The following is a 6,000-nucleotide window of genomic DNA, read 5'->3' as shown; positions in this document are numbered from 1 at the left end:
GGGACTGAAAGGGCTGGGCTTTAGGTGTGGGCAGGCTGGAATACAGCCTGTCTGGGCAGGGTTATGTAAGACTTGGCATGACTACCCATTCTACAGTGTGCAGGCTGCAGCCTGTATAGCATTGAACTTAACCCAACAATATTTCATGCCAGACTTTGCAAAGAGGAAGATCATGTCTGTTGCTGCTCACCTCTGCTTGATGTTTTCTGCATGTGCTGGCTCCCCCAGCGTGGAGGGAGCGGCTGTAAAATCTATTTAGGTCAGCGCTATTACATTTCAACCCTCGTTCGCTGTCTCAGCAGTGAAAAAAACTGAACAAAGCTGAATGGGGTTTAGGGTGCCTTGACTCCATTTTTCTCCATCCAGTAGATGTTCTTGTCTTATGTATAATACATAGTTTGAAGGAAACAAGGGTAGACAGTCCTTACTGACTTACTAACTGAAATATCTGAGGAAGTCAGCTGAGTGTATATGTTCTTTTCAAAAAAACAATTTCCTGATATTTGTCTCGTTACAAACATCCACACTGTCTGCTAGTCTGAGCAGCTTGACTCAAGAAATCTGGGGTGAGGTACATTTTACAGTATAAAGTACCTTTAACAAAAATTTATGGAATGGAAAAATGTTATAATAACTCTACATTATGGGAAGTATGCTCATTTACTTTGTATGTCATGTCACATGGTGAATATGAAGTTGCAGACAGCAGCTGGTTAGCTAAGATTAGTTTAGCATAACAACTGGAGACAGGGTGAAACAGCTAGCATTGCTCTTTCGAAAGGTAACAAAATTCAACAAATACAACCTCTAAACCTCTAACATGTATCAATTTTGCTTAATTCCTAAGCAAAATAGTGAAAATTGACACTGTTAGAGTGTTTGTAACAGGTTTGTAACAGATCATTTCTTCGACCAACTTCCGGAAATTCCTTCTACACCGTTATCCCAAATTGGTTGACTTCACTGGAAATTTGCGTGGAAACCTTTAAACCATGAACGTTTTTACACAAGGTGAAACTTAACAGGTCAAGTTGTATCAACACAGAGTGGTGCAGTAGATTGTTTTAGTATCAAGCTCACATTAGTAGCTCATCAGGGTTTGGCAAGTTACTTTTAAAAAGGAATCAGTTACAGTTTCTAGTTGTTTCTTCCAAAAAGTTACTAAATTAGTTACTCAGTTGCAAGTTATAAAAGTAACTAGTTACTTCAGAAAGTAACTGGTTCCCCGCCGCCCCATCATGAGAAAATTGGGATTGACCAGACTAGGATCAGCAGTGTTTGACTACTCACTCCAAAGGATGTTTTGGGCCAATGACAAGGTAAGTTCAGACACCAAGGTGGTGGCGTACTGCGCCCCTATAAGGCAGCACTCAGTTTGAGTCAGGGTATTGACAAATGTCCCTTTGGTTACACTCTGGCGCTGGTCATGATGAAAGCCACATGAATGAGATTTTGATGGTCATGGACACGCAAGTAAACCACAGTACCATAGGCCCGTTCTGCAGCGTCACAGAAGACAAGAAGCTCTCGGTATACACCCAACTTGTCCGTACAAGGGGGCACATAACAGCAAGGCAGTCTGATTCGAGGTCAGACAGTTCATGTTCCCACTTCAGCCAGGTCAGACAGAGGGGTGGTGTCATCCCAGCCTTGTTTGGTTTTCCACAAGTCTTGATTCAACACTTTGGCCCAGATTGTGTAAGGTAAAATGTACCCTAATGGGTCATATTGACTGGCAAGAGTGAGGTAGAGGAAACGGAATGAGAGAATCCTAATTGGTATCACCTGGTGTTTATATCCCAGGCTATCAGGAAGGCAGCTCCAACACAAGGTAGATTCTTGAGGATCAATGCCTGCTTCAGAGAGTCAAAAGTCAGTGTTCACAGATGTAGCCTTAGGGGAAGGTGTTCCACCACACTGGAGTCTTTACTTGACCACTGACGTGTTTCAAATCCCCTTTGGGACAGTGTGGCACAAAGTTTGTCCGGCAGGGCTTTGGCTGTGGCTGATGTGTTGACGCTTTGCAGGCAATTATCAACCTAGAAAGCTCGGAGCACTGAGTTCAACACGACATGGTCACTATTTGGGTGCTCCTTCACATGACCCTGCAGAGTGTAAATGTTAAAACAATGGCAACAAGTTGTGCTGAAAAGTAACACTGCCACTCGTAGGTCTTTGGGTGAGTTGCCTGAGCCATAGCTTGCCAGAGAAACCTGAGTAGTGACCTGTCAGCAAGGAGTAGGTGAAGTGGTGGAACATAGATTTTATGTCACCACTGATGGCCACACTATGTTCATACGGAGTAGCACGCCAAGAAGAGAGGGACTGTGAGTTGGACCAAGAAGAAGGCTACAATTCAAGTTGAGACCATGCAGTTGGAAAGAGCAGTTAAACACCAGTCAATGTTTCTCACTGGTATGTTTGACAACATGATGTGGCCGAGCCAAGATTCTGACCTTGGCTAGTCATGTTTGGGATCCACCTCCGTCACGTATTCCATATCAACAAGCTTCTGGACCTCCTGGTTGTAGATCTCAATTAGCTCTCGGTCCTTCTTGAGTCTAAGCTCGGTTCCACAGAGCAATGGCAACAAGGTATGGACTGAGGAGAATAACTGTAGACTGTTGGTTGGTCTAAGCAGTGGGGTAGCATGCTGTTCTTTGACGGCACTCTTAGTCTCAAGCAGTTACAGGCAACACTGATCTTGTTTAGATCAGGTCACTTCCTTCTCCTTATGGTGTGGGAAGGAATCCAGGCTCCACAGTCTGTCCACATTCTCCATCAAATCCGCAGTAGCTGTGAGGGATACATGGTCACAGAAAGTGAACAATGCTTGTGCATTCAAAGTGGGAGATCGAGGTAAGGCTTTGGCTGGGCCTTGAACAGCCAATCCAAAGGCAGTATGGATGGCTATGGGTCCTCCACGAGGTCCAATGCAGACGGGCTCTTTGGGCAATAACAAGTGGGAATGATCTGAGACTATTAGGATTAATGGTCGAGCATACACACAGTCTGGTAAGGGTAAACCTCACAAGTGGGAACTTCCCCTCTTTAGGTCATAGGCACTACAAGAATGCTCTACCAAGTTGACGACTGGGGCAGTAAAGGCATTGTGTATAGGGAGGCTAATCTTCTTCTTCTTCTTCTGGATCACAGGGGAGATATGACAGGAGATGGTTTTACCCCTCACAGGAATTACTTCACGCCATACAGTTCTGAGATTGAGGATCTCTTCTGGTCCTTTAAGTTGCAGCTAGGACACTGCCAAGGTCAGAACGACTGTTCTCACTGAGCCATCATCGAGTATGGCATGCGTATGTAGTCTCTGTTGGCCATTAATTAGGAAGATTGGAACTACCTTCAACATCACACAAGGAGATTTGTTTGGCAGATTGATGTACAGCGTGTCTGCTGTAGCCGAGTTCTCAGGGTGTTGTGGATGCGTGGACAAAACACTTATTCAATAACACAAAACCAAAACCCAGTTAACGGAAATGCACACCCAAAACATTAACAAAACACACAGAAACTAGGAAAGAAACAGATTAGAACCTATTTTTTCCCATGAGCCTTTGAACAGTTTAAATGATCCTGCCCCTCCCATCCAGAAATTTAACATCCTTAGTTGTCTTTGCTTACAGTCAGTAGTGTTAAATTTCAGGGAATTGTGGACCCAAATGCAGAGATCAGGCAGGACAAGTTTAAGTTTGAGGATTTAATAACAAAAAAAGGCAGAATTCCAAGCAACAAGGGATCCAAAAAGCAGTAGACAAAAACATCACAAGGCGTCCAAAGGAAGCAGGCAAAAATGAATGCCCAAAAATGCTGACAAAAACAAAGAACAGGATATAAGCAAAAACAGGAGCACAGAGGCTGGAACAAACTCCAAGGGTAAGTAAGACTGCAGGGAAGACTCAAAATGCCGGCACAGACACTGAACACACAGACAGGAACAAACAAAAATGATTTGACAAGAAACAAAGGGTACACAGACACCAGTTAATGAGGTAGCAAGATGCAGGTGACACAAGGGCTGCAAACAGGTGGGGGGGGGACCAAAAGTCCATGGGGTTAGCAAGCAGGGGGCCATGGAAGTTGGGGAATGGAGGGGACTGGAACAAGGAACAGTGGCCACTCAGGAACAGGGGCAGTGGGCACTGGTAACAGTGGGATCTGGGACAGGGGACAGAGACAGAGACAGACACAATGACAGAACCCAGGCAGAGGGAAGAGGCCGGGCTGCAGGCGTGGCGTCAGGCGCTGGGCTGCCCTGCACTTGGACTCATGTCTCTTCCTGGAGGAAGGTGACGATTCAGCTGGGCTGAAGTCAGGGGACAGGTCAGCTGAGCTGCAGTAGGTAGACAGGTCAGCTGAGCTGAAGTCGTAGGACAGATCAGCTGGGCTGGAGTTGGGGGATGAATTGGCTGGACTGGATTCAGGCGACGGGTAAGCCGGGAAATTACATCATAAAGAAAACATCCTACCTTTACAGCAGAGTATACAATGCGTCACTTACCGTAATTTGTCAAGATGAAGAATACAGTCATGGATACATTGGGCCCATGCATTGGACTGTAATGATTTCCATCTTACTTATTCCAAGTGAAATATCCTTTCGATGTGTTCTCATGTGTGCATGCATTTATAAACAGTGTGCTGTGAATCAAATGGGTGTGCTGGACTGGACGTGTTGCCAGGTACATAGGCAGCCACACAAAACCAGGGCTGGAGAACATCCATGGCAGCAGATGACCGACAGGCCTCATGTGGACTTCAGATGTCTGAAGAGAGCTGCTACACACTGAAAATTCCACAAAGTAAAAACAGTAATTCAACATCTGCAGACACTGCAGCAGCTTGACGCTGCATGGTATGGTATGGTGAGGCTGACAGTTGGAAGTAAAGAAAGACTTCAGCAGACAGGTCACTACAGATATGGATGATGAGGGAACAGAGAAGTAACAGTTGTATTGCAAACCTAGTACCACGCATCCTGAGAACAGAGAGATAGATTGTCTTAATTTAAGTGCAGAGTCTCTGTCAACAGAAAAGGGGTTGAGATTGAGAGTCTGAATACATGATGGTGCTAAGGTATAAGGTATAAGGTATGACGTCTAGAGCTACAGTATAATAAGCACTACAAATTGTACTTTTCTTTTTCTTTTGTGCTTTGAATCATACCAATAGTTGTGCATGTTTTTGCCAATTTGATAAAAATCATGTTTACAATTTTACAGTTCATTTTCAAAACAATGCTGCTCTGTTTTAGAAAATCATTTTCCCCACTGTAGTAAAATTAATGTGGACTTGATGTTCTCTGCAATAGAGTTTCAAGAGCCTACTAATTTATTTTACATGAATGGAAACCAATGGCTGCCTGGAAAAGTAAGAAAAGACAACAATGGAAAACCTTGGAGCAAGCAGTCAAAAATAATCATTAAAAAAAGTGCAAACTACTTGCAAAAAATGGATTTCAATAGTTGTAGGTCATCTGTATTTATTTTTTCATGTCACTAACGTGCAAAACTCTGAAGTAAACAATGACATACAGCTCACAAATCATGTTACAATACATACTCTGTTTCAAGTAGACAACTGGACAGAGGTGTGTGGTGCAACAGTACTGACAAAACAGATTCAGAGCATCTTGTTTTTGCTCTGCAGCATACAGCGGCCCATTATCCTGTGCCTGGTTTCCTTCCAGCTAGTCACACATGTCATCCTGACAGACATTCCTGTTCTGTCTGTCTGCCGCCGCTGAAGCAGTCATCTCAAAATAGCTATGGGAAGGGGGGGTGGGCAGATTCAGCAGCAGATTGGTTATGTTTCCCTGAGGTGTTTCATGTGCCAGCAACATCCACATGGGTGGAGTGCTTTACACTCTTCTATACAGTACATGTACACACAGATGCTGTCTGGTGCTAAAGCAAAGAAAAAGATGACAAGGGAGCAGCACACCTTAAAGATAATCATCAACTCAGATTTACAATTTCTTCATGA

Source organism: Etheostoma cragini, chromosome 20 (assembly GCF_013103735.1).
Source record: "Etheostoma cragini isolate CJK2018 chromosome 20, CSU_Ecrag_1.0, whole genome shotgun sequence".
Taxonomy (NCBI): domain Eukaryota; kingdom Metazoa; phylum Chordata; class Actinopteri; order Perciformes; family Percidae; genus Etheostoma; species Etheostoma cragini.
The sequence above is the reverse complement of the archived record's forward strand: the minus strand, read 5'-3'. Positions refer to the sequence as shown.